At 42.4% G+C, this 11,065-nt stretch overlaps 1 protein-coding gene across 1 annotated transcript in view; it reads left to right on the top strand.

The window, feature by feature from the left end:
- Positions 1 to 11,065, top strand: part of Baiap2l1 (BAI1 associated protein 2 like 1) — a 99,515-nt gene that overhangs the window by 43,632 nt on the left and 44,818 nt on the right. The gene's annotated exons all lie outside the window — the stretch shown is intronic.

The following is an 11,065-nucleotide window of genomic DNA, read 5'->3' as shown; positions in this document are numbered from 1 at the left end:
GAGAGAGAGAGAGAGAGAGAGAGAGAGAGAGAGAGAGAGAGAGAGATATCCAGGATAGACTCCAAAACTACACAGAGAAACCCTATCTCAAAAAATAAATAAATAAAAAAGTGTGTCAGGTAGCTCAAGTCAGGAACACAAAAGGACTGGTTGGGCACTGTAGTTTGAGTTCACCCTGGCTTTTGAAAATGGAGGTGTTTTTGGAGGGCAGGCCAAGCCTAGAGGGGCCTAGGGGTGAAGTAGAGGCCCCTTCCCAGGCCTCTTAGAAACTCTGCTCCTGCCTTTGCTGCCTGGGTTCTGGCCTGTCACATCAGGTCCCTGAAGTTTCAACTTGAAGAACGGTGACCTACATTTTGAACCAAGGTGGGTGAGAAAGGCCTCTGACCAGGCCAAGTGCTTCTGGTGACTCACCTTGTGGAAAATGACTCCTTGACTCCTTTATGCTGTGCTCTTGGCTCCCACTCCTTCCACAGTTGCCCTTGGTTGTGATTTTTCCAGTTTTGCTGGTATGAATGGATCCCCTGTGCAGGCAAGGAGGGTAGCCACACCCTGGGCAGCCCCCACCACAGCCAAGGGAAGCTGGGCTTCTATTTACAGAGCTAATGCTGCTGCACTGCGGTCATCTCCTGCAGGCAGGGCCACTTTGCCAATAAACCCACGTGTTACTCTCATCTTTAAAATTTATGGACTATGTTTTATTGTATGGATGCTAGGAATTTGCTTTAAGGATTCTGAAAAACAAAGTGAAGTGTGTATGTGTGCCTAAAGTGTGACGTGTCCATTTCTACATCTCTACTCGGTTTCTTGAGACTTTTCAAACTTGCCTGAGGAACTTACTCACCCTGCTCAAAGGCTGGAACAAGCTAGAAGCTTGATGCTGATGGCAGGGTGTGGGACAGGCTGGGTTCGTGTTCTCCAACTGCTTTATGCCTAAAAGTTGGTGAAGCAATAGACAAAAGGCACAGTGTTCATCTGCAGTGCTGTTATATGATGAGGAGCAACACTGCCGTGTTTCACAGAATCCATCACATGTGGTTTTTGAAACCCCCAGCTCGTGTTCTGTGGATGTGTTATCATGATGACCAGTAGCTCTCTGAAGCACCATCAGTTTAATGACACACAGCTGCCTTATATAGCAGATAGCAATGTTTTAGATATTTGGGGTTCCAGAAACAACTGAGATGATAATAGGTTCCAAAAATAAGCTTAAATTAAAAAGAAGCATCCCATTGTGCCAGGCGTCAGGAGAAAAAAAAAAGTATGACCCTTACATTAAAACATATGGTGCTCTGACTCACCACCATTCAGCTTGCCATTTTAATGTTTTATGGGTCTTGCCACTGTTTAAATAAGACTTCTGTTCCACGCCTTACTTTATTCAGCTTCAAGTTCATAACATTGAATCAGCTATTTCCACAGTAACAGTGTTGTTATAAACACAGCCTTGAAGTTCCAGTTTCAGGGGAAGTATATTGTGAAGGTGAAGGTCCTTCTGTGAAGAGGAAATGGAAGTAAAGGCCCTTTCTTGTTTACTTTGTTTCAAGTTGTCCTCCTGCTTATGTCTACTGTCTCAGAGCTACTAGTTTTTTGCCCATTTATGGCTTTCCCTAATAAGTTCACCTCAGCAAGCCTTGTTTTGGGGGAGCCTAATAATAACTACTTTTGACTTGAATATTTTCTTTTGATAGTGTTTAAAATGCCATACTTTATCCATTTAAATTTTCAGTATGGAAGAGTAGCAGAAAATTTACATATTTTCAAAAAGTAGAAGAGGAAGAAGGAAAAAGAAGGACTAGAGAAATGTGAATAAAGTACTTGGCACACGAGCATGAGGACCTAAGTTCAGATCCCTAGCCCTCCTGTAAAAGCAGAGTGTGGCAGCACATACTACAATCCCATCACTAGGAAGGAGGCAGAGACAGGCATCTCCCCTAATAGGTGAACTCCAGATTCGGTGAGAGACCCTGTCTCAAAAATAAAGTGGAAAAGCTAGTAATAAAGACACATGATATCAACCTCTAACCTTCACAGACATGCACACATGCTCCCAGGTACCTGTATACACCCTTCTCCCAAAAGAAAGAATAAATAGCCAAAGGTGGATTGTGTTCCCCTCATTTTCCCAATATTTTTATGTGATTTGGATACTGGTACTCATAACCTTATGAAACATAAAGTTTATTTAAAACTGTCTTAGTTTGGTTTCTATTGCTGTGATAAAACACTCTGACCAAAAGCAACTTGGGAAGGAAAAAATATATTTTGTTTATATTTCTTTTTTTCTTTTTTTTCTTTTTCTTTTTTTGGATTTTTCGAGACAGGGTTTCTCCATAGCTTTTTGGTTCCTATCCTGGAACTAGCTCTTGTAGACCAGACTGGCCTCAAACTCACAGAGATCCGCCTGCCTCTGCCTCCTAAGTGCTGGGATTAAAGGCGTCTGCTACCACCGCCCGGCTTGTTTATATTTCTATATCACAGTTCATCATCAAGAAACTTAAACAAGGAAGGGACCTAGAGGCAGGAGTTGTTATAGAGCTGCTTACTGGGTTGCTGCTCTTCATGGTTTGCTCAGCCTAGTTTCTTATACCACCAAAAACCACCAGTCCAGGGATGACATTGACTGCAGTGAGCTGAGTCTTCCCACATTAATCCTCAAAGAAGAAAATATACCACAGGCTTGCCCATAGGCCAACCTAGTTGGGGCATTTTATTATTATTATTTTTTTTTATTGAGCTCTATATTTTTCTCTGCGCCCCTCCCTTTTTCTTCCCTCCCCTTCAGCCCTCTCCCAAGGTCCCCATGCTCCCAATTTACTCAGGAGATCTTGTCTTTTACTACTTCCCATATAGATTAGATCTATGTATGTCTCTCTTAGGGTCCTCATTGTTGTCTAGGTTCTCTGGGATTGTGATTTGTGGGCTGGTTTACTTTGCTTTATATTTAAAAACCACTTATGAGTAAATACATGTGATAATTGTCTTTCTGTGTCTGGGTTACATCACTCAAAAATGATGTTTTCTAGCTCCATCCATTTGCCTTCAAAGTTCAAGATGGCGTTATTTTTTTCTGCTGTGTAGTACTCCATTGTGTAAATGTACCACATTTTCCTTATCCATTCTTTGGTCAAAGTGCATTTAGGTTGTTTCCAGGTTCTGGTATGACAAACAATTCTGCTATGAACATTGTTGAGCACATGTCCTTGTGGCATGGTTGAGCATCCTTTGGATATATACCCAAAAGTGGTATTACTGGGTCTTGAGGAAGGTTGTTTTCTAATTTTCTGAGAAATCAACACACTGACATCCAAAGAAGCTGTACCAGCTTGCATTCCCACCAGCAATGCAGTAGTGTTCCCCTTACCCTACAACCTCTCCAGCATAAGTTGTCATCAGTGTTTTTGATCTTGGTCATTTGCATTTCTCTGATGACTAAGGATGTTGAGCATTTCCTTAAGTGTCTTTCAGCCATTTTAGATTCCTCTGTTGAGAGTTCTCTGTTTAGATCTGTACTCCATTTTTATATTGGATTATTTGTTCTTTTGATGACCAATTTCTTGAGTTCTTTATATATTTTGGAGATCAGACCTCTGTCTGATGTGGGGTTAGTGAAGATCTTTTCCCATTCTGTATACGCTGTCGTTTTGTCTTGTTGACTGTGTCCTTTGCTTCACAGAAGCTTTTCTTAACTGAAGTTCCTTCTTTCCAGATAACTGTGTCAGGTTGACACAAAACAAGCCAGCACAAAGACTAAGGAGAAGCCAGGCATGGGGACACATGCTTGTAATCCCAACACTTTGGAAGCTAAGGCAAAAGGATTACAAAGTCAACCTGGGCTATATAGTGAGTCTCTGTCTCCAAAACAGTGAGAAGAACTGGGGCTGACAAGATGGCTTAGCAATAAAGGTACTTACTGCTGGCTGACATCTGAGTTCAATTCCAGAGACCCATATGGTAGAAGGAGAGAACTGACTCCTTAAGGTTGTTCTTTGACCTCCACCTATCCTGTGGTCTGTGCCCACCTCCCCCCCCAACAATTAATGTAAATTTAGAAAAACTTTAAATGAAGAACTAGACTACAGCTCAGGGTACAGTACTTGGCTAGCACACAAACAGTTCTGTCCCAGTACAAAGACTACAGTATAACTTCAGTGAGACCATGGCTCATTTGAAGTTTTTCATTCAGCAAGTCTTTTGAATTAACTTTTGTTGGTAAAGATGGAGTGGATTTTTAACTATAGATGGTTCTGTTTAGGCTGTTGCTATGTAAATAATTTAGTATGCTTTTGCTCAAACATAACAAATGTCCAGCCTACCGTGATTTAAGCAATAGGCATGTTTATTATTTCATGTAAGGCCAGGAGCAGCAAGTTCCTGCTTAGTTAATCATCACTAAGAACTCAGATTCTATCTCTTTTTCTTGTCTTCATACCCATTTCCTCATGGCACCAAGATGGCTACCAGTCTGATTATCACATCTTCTCATTGTCTGCAAATACAGGAAGTAAAATGTCTTCTCGGGTGTGTCCTTGTATGAAGGAGGAACCCTTGCCCAGAAGCTCCAGCACACACCCTTCTATGTTCCATAACCCAGGTTAGGTCACACTCATCCATTTCCAACTGCCAGAGAAGATTCCCTGTTGTGGCTGACTGAGGACTGCAGAGGAGAGGAGACAGCCCTGAAAGCAGGCATCTCTGGCATTAATGATCTGGGTTCAGTGGTTTGGGTGACGGGGAAGACATTACACAAATGTTTCCGGAAGACATTTGTGGTGCTTTTGTGTGTTGCATGTGTCTCTGATTGGAATGGATTTTTTTCCTTCCCATGTGGGCTGGCATGCATTTGCCCAGCAGTTGTATACATCAGACTTTGTCACTTATTCTCCTAGGTCCATTGCACTTCTTTTTCCATAAGACCACAGCTATCCTTCCCATCTGCTTCTGTTTAGAGACAAGAATCTAAGCAGGAAGGAAGAAGGACATTGGGGATTTTTTGTTTCTTCTACCTACTGAGTTTTATTGCTCACCTTTGACTGCCTTATGACCACGAACTCCAGGGTATTTTCCTTGCATCAGCCTCCTGCTCAGTAGCTGCTTTCCTTTGTGATTCCTGCAGCCTTGTGATATGAAAATTAAGGGAAAAGAGAAAAGTTAATAACATTACCCATAAGGTTACTACTGTGCACACCTATCTACCGTTACCATATACCTGTACAGTCTCTTCTAGTGAGTGTGCTGTTAGATACTGTGCCATTTCTTTTCTAGCCCACTTTTCCCAGTGAGACATATAAGACCTGTCTCCAGTCATGTTGTAGAAGTAATAGCCCATATTAAGGGCTTGCTGTAAGCTGGGCTCATGCCCAGCATTTCACACACAGTTACCAAATGTGGAGGACATAGGTGCCTTCTATCTTTCACAAGCAAGGCCTAGCAAGTGAGGTGATTTGTCTCAGATCCCTTAGTTAGTTGGCAGTCTGACTTTAGAATCTGAGTTCTTTTTTAAATTTATTTATTTATTTTTATTTTATGTGCATTGGTGTTTTGCCTATATATATATATATGTATGTCTGTGTGAGGGTGTCAGATCTTGGAGTTATAGACAATTGTCACCTGCCATATGAGTGCTAAAAATTGAACCCAGGTCTTCTAAAAGAGCAGTCAATGAATAGTCTTAACTGCTGAGCCATCTTTCCAGCCTAGAATCTGAGTTTTTTACCTCTCTGTACTGGCACTGAAACACATAGAAGAGGAAAGGGCCAGCCCAGGAGCCACTGAATTCTCAACCTTAGGATCCTTTTTGGAAAAGAGGTGAAGCCAAGCATGGTGGCACATACATCCCAGCACTCAGGATCCCGAGTTCAAGGTTAGCCTGAGCTACATAGTCTTACCTTAACTCAAAATGGGGGTGGGCTGGGGAGTGGTAGCTGGCAAAATGCACTTACCATCAAGCCTGAAGACCTGAGTTTGCTCCCTCAAACTCACATGGTAGAAGGAGCAAACCAATTCCTGCAAATTGTCTTTTGACAATCACATGCATACACACTGTGGCAAGTACTGCCCATCCCCCACCCTCTCAAATTTTTATGTAATTTTAAAATTTAAAAAAGGGAGAAAATTGTCAAAGTTAATATTAGCGGCAGAGCAGGCCTGGCCAGTTCCCCTGAAAAAGGATGTTTTCCCTCAGATGTGTCTGTTAACAACGGGAGTCAAGGAGTTAGTGGCATGTAAATAACAAGTAAGTGACACACATGCATGCCCAACAGTGTCTTTTACTGTTCACCCAAATTTGGGACTCAAATTCTCACTGAAAATGTGGGATGGATTCTTCCCCCATCACCCAATGTCCTTAGTCATTCATTCATTCCTGGGTGAGTTTTTTCTGAATGATCTGCAGGTGCAGTGTTCCCTTAGGGGTGGCTGCTAGGTCTAAGAACAAACTTAGAAATGACCTGCTTTGCAGAAGTAAGAGATTACCCACCTCCATGGTGACCACAATGGGTCACTCTCCCTGGAGATGTACTTTGTAGCCAAACAGAGCAAGACTCAAGAAGCCCAAGATCCCTTTGGAGGTAGACAGGTCTAGCTGCCTTCATTGTAGAGTGTACACCATCCAGCTATAGCCTGGGAAAGACCCTGTGTGAAGGACAGTGAAGGCAGGCTTTTATCCTGAGACCTCCAGGTGGGAGGCTACCTGTCACTTAGAGACCTCCGTAGAGTTTGTGTTGTCAGTTTGCTGCTGTCTATGAGTGCAGCAGAGCTTGAGCAACACTTGACCTTTATGGGTGGATTGGGCGTGCTTAAAGGAGGTGAAGGCCTTGCTGTGCAGGTTGTTTGAAGAGGAAATGAGATAATGTGCCTCCCAGCCACTAAAGTATCAAAGACTATAAAGATGCCTCTAGTCCCCACTTTACTTCACAAACATTTGGAAACTTAACAGACTTCTAGTGTTTGTCCTTGGTATTCTTTTCATCTGTAATGTAATGTGAGTTTGTAAGAATACACATATTTCCATGATGACCCTTTTTTTATTTATGTGCACATGTATGTACGCACAGAGAGAGAGAGAGATTAAAATAGAAAAGAAATGAGAAAACAATGGCCTATAACCAAATGCCAATGGAATTGATAAGGCATAGCAGAGTGAGCCAGTTGCCCTGCTCTCTTTCAGCAGACTCTGCATATGCAACCACAGGAACAAAAAGAAGCCTAGATTTATGGCATAATTGAAGAAAGTGGTTGTGATAAAAAGGATGAAGATGTTTCTGAGAAAATGATGCTAGCAAAATCCCTTCACATGAAAGGAACTCCTCAAGACATTTTGCAACACCATAACCACAAAGGAAGGAACATTAGAGGCTTTTTGTGATATCTACTGTGAAATATATTTTTGGTCTTTGTCCAGCTTACCAGCACAGACCTCTTGACTCTCGGTCTCTAGAGGGTTAAGTCTTTGTATGCTAAGGGGCTGGCTGACAACTGGGACTCCTGAGGCCCAAGATGGGGGCTGTTTGCCAGCAAGTGATTTAACCAGTCATAGCTTCTGTAAGAAGGATTAGGTTGAGGGGAGCCCTAGATAGGTGAACACAAGTTGGCTCATGGAACATAGTGCCCAGGGAGGAACTGGGAGCCTGTCCCCTTGCTCTGAGTCCCTCCAGGAGTCCTTACTTTCTTTTTTCTTTCTTCTTCTTCCTTTCTTTTTTTCTTTTTCCTTCATTTCTTTTTGTTGTTGTTGTTGTTGTTGTTGTTGTTGTTGTTTTTGTTTTGTTTTGTTTTTTTGAAACAGGTTCTCTGTGTATTCCTGGCTGTCCTGGAACTCACTCTGTAGACTAAGCTGGCCTCAAACTCAGAAGTCTACCTGTCTCTGCCTCTTGAGTGCTGGGATTAAAGATGTGTGCTACCACTGCCCGGCTAAGAGTCCTTTATAATGAACCAGTAATGTTTCCCTGTTCTGGAAGACAGGGTGGGAACTCCAGTTTATAGCTGGCGGGTGGAAGTGTAAGAGATCTGCTTTTTACCAGCTGTGAAATAGGATTAACCTTGTGAGACTGAGCTCTCAGCTGGTGGAATCTGTCCCTGTCTTCAGGTAAACAGTGTCAGAATTGAATTTGAGGTCACACAGTTGTCATCCAGTGCAGAACTGCTTTCTGGGTGTGTATGTGAGCATGGTCACAAAACATTTTGTGTTTTGAAGATATAAGAAGAATTTGAGTTTACCTTTTCCTAACCCCCCCCCATATTGGATATTAAACCCACAGCTTTGTACATGCCAGGCAAATGTAGCTCTACCTCTGAGCTACATTATCCATCTTTCTCATACATATCTAAGCATATCCAAACTTAGAAAGGATGTGACAGTTTGTTAAAGCCAGAAAAGATGTTCTAGGTCCATCTCTGAAGTTATGTGAGAAGCCAGTAATTATTCCTGAGTAATTGCTTTTGTTTGTTTTGATTCAGGGTCACACTATGTAGCCCAGGCTTTCCTCAAACTCTTGCCCCTCCTGCCTCTGCCTCTCAAATGCTGAGATTTACAAGTGTGTGCAACCATACCTGGTTTACCCTAAACCAGCTTTGAAACGAGAAATCAACTGGTATGGTGGTACCCACCACCCAAGTACTCAGGACTCTAAGGCAAGAGGATCACAAGTTTAAAAACCACAAATCTGAGGCCAGCCTGGGCTATATAGTAAGACCCTGCTCAAAAGAACAAAAAATAAAATAAAAACAAGTTAACTTTAGGTCTTAATGTTTCTAGTGATTTAAGTTACATATTAAGACAAAAGAAAGGATACTGGGTACAAAATTCAATTGATAGAATGCTTGCCTAACACACACACAGAGCCCTGGGTTCAGTCCCCAAATAGCATAAAAACAGGCATCGTGGCATATGCCTGTAATCCCAGCACTTTGTTAGGAGGAGAAAGATCATATATTCAAGGTTCTTTTTCTTTCGTTTAGATTTATTTACTTATTATATATACAGTGCTCTGCCTGCATATATGCCTGCAGGCCAGAAGAGGGGCACCAACATGTGGTTGCTGGGAATTGAACTCAGGACCTTTGGAAGAGCAAGGCAGTGCTCTTAACCGCTGAGCCATCTCTCCAGCCCCATATCTGGGGTTATTCTTAACTACACAGTGAGTTTTCATACCAGCCTGGGCCACATGAGACTTCATCTCAAAAAAAGGACAAGCCTTAACATCATGCAGGTATTTAAACGTGAGTGATTGTGTCAGAGGTTTGATAGGAAAAACTGTTTCTTACTGAGTGCCTGGGCCTACCAGACATTAACAACTGAATTCCAGCAACCACAGCACTCTAAGGAAATCAATCCTTAACCACTTGGTGTTGCTGGGAGAAACAGATTCAGAGCTCTGTAGTTTGTAGACAGGATTCAGCAGGTAAAGTGATCTAATCCATTGTGTTTAATTGTTAAATAATAACTCACAGGATCAAATTTGTGGCTTCAGGGTATGACCTATAGTCACACACATAAAACTTGATACCACATCTACTGCTGAAGTTGTACCTTTGTTCGTAAGGTATATTAAAGTACCTTTAATACATAACAGGGAAGTGTGGTGTAAGACAGCAGGCTTGTCTCTTAAGTAAGCAGCACTCATTTTTTTTTTTTTTTACTTTTTTATTCTTCTCTCATATGTTACTTCCTGACTGAAGTTTCTCTTCTTCCCTACCCCACCCCCAACATCCCCTCTCCTCCAGATCTACTCTCCTTCTGTCTCCTCTCAGAAAAGAGAAGTCCTCCCAGGGACATCAACCAATCAAGTCATAACATACTGCTATAAAACAGGCATATCACATCAAGGCTGGACGAGGCAACCCAGAAGGAGGAAAAGGGTCCCATAGGTAGGCAAAAGAGCAACCACCCCATTCCCATTGTTAGGAATCCCACAAGAACAGCAGGCTATTCAGCTGTAACATATGCAGAGGACCTAGGTCAGACTCCTACAGGCTCCCTGATCTCTGCAAGCCCCCATGAGTCCCAATTAGTTGATTCTGTGGGCCATGTTCTCTTGGTGTCCCTGACCCCTCTGGTTCCTCTTAACCTTCCTCCCCTTCCTCTGCAGGACTCCCTGAGCTCCGCCTAATGTTTGGCTGTGGGACTGTGCCATCTGTCCCCATCAATTGCTGGATGAAGTCTCTCTGGTCTCTTTGATGAGGCTTCTGCTAGACTCCAGTCCCAGAATACTCTGCAGGCAGGACAAGCTGTAGGTCAAAGGTTTTGTGGCTGGTTTGGTATCCCAATCCCTCTCTCTACTGAGGCCTTGCCTGGTTACAGAAGATGGCCAGTTCAAGTCCTTTGCTAGTGTTGCTCTCACAGTTTCTGTGGAGTTTCCATTACACTAGGTTTCCACCTCACCTCTGAAATGGCCCAGTTCTAGTCATTTCTCCCAGTATCACACACATACACAACTTGATCCCTCCTGTTCCCAACCCCACCTGCCCTTAGTCCACCCACAAAATCTGTTCTATTTCCCCTTCCTAGGGAAATCCTTTCACACACACCCCTTAAGTCCCCTCTCAAGTTCCATCCATTTGCCTATAAATTTCATGATGTCATTGTTTTTAACAGCTAAGCAATACTCCATTGTGTAAATGTGCCGTATTTTTTTTATCCATTCTTCAGTTGAGGCACAGCTAAGTCATTTCCAGTTTCTGGCTATTATGAATAAGTCTGCTATGAACATAGTTGAGCAAATGTTCTTGTGATAGATGGAGCATCCTTTGGGTATATGCCTAGGACTGGTATAGCTAGGTCTTGAGGTAGATGGATTCCCAGTTTTCTGAGAAACTGCCATATTGATTTCACAGCACTTATTTTTAAAACTTAGAAAATACTGAAAACATTGGAAGAGAAAACAGAAGATGACCAGGAGAAAGTGTTTTAGAAAATATTTCAAAAAGCATCTGGTTTTTTTTTTTTTTGAAGTAGAAAAAAAAGTAAAGGTTGTTTGTGCTTATTTAAAATATAAAAACAGCTGGGCGATGGTGGCACACGCCTTTAATCCCAGCACTCGGGAGGCAGAGGCATGTGGATCTCTGTGAGTTC

Source organism: Microtus ochrogaster, unplaced genomic scaffold, assembly GCF_000317375.1.
Source record: "Microtus ochrogaster isolate Prairie Vole_2 unplaced genomic scaffold, MicOch1.0 UNK27, whole genome shotgun sequence".
Lineage (NCBI taxonomy): Eukaryota > Metazoa > Chordata > Mammalia > Rodentia > Cricetidae > Microtus > Microtus ochrogaster.
The sequence above is the reverse complement of the archived record's forward strand: the minus strand, read 5'-3'. Positions and strand labels throughout refer to the sequence as shown.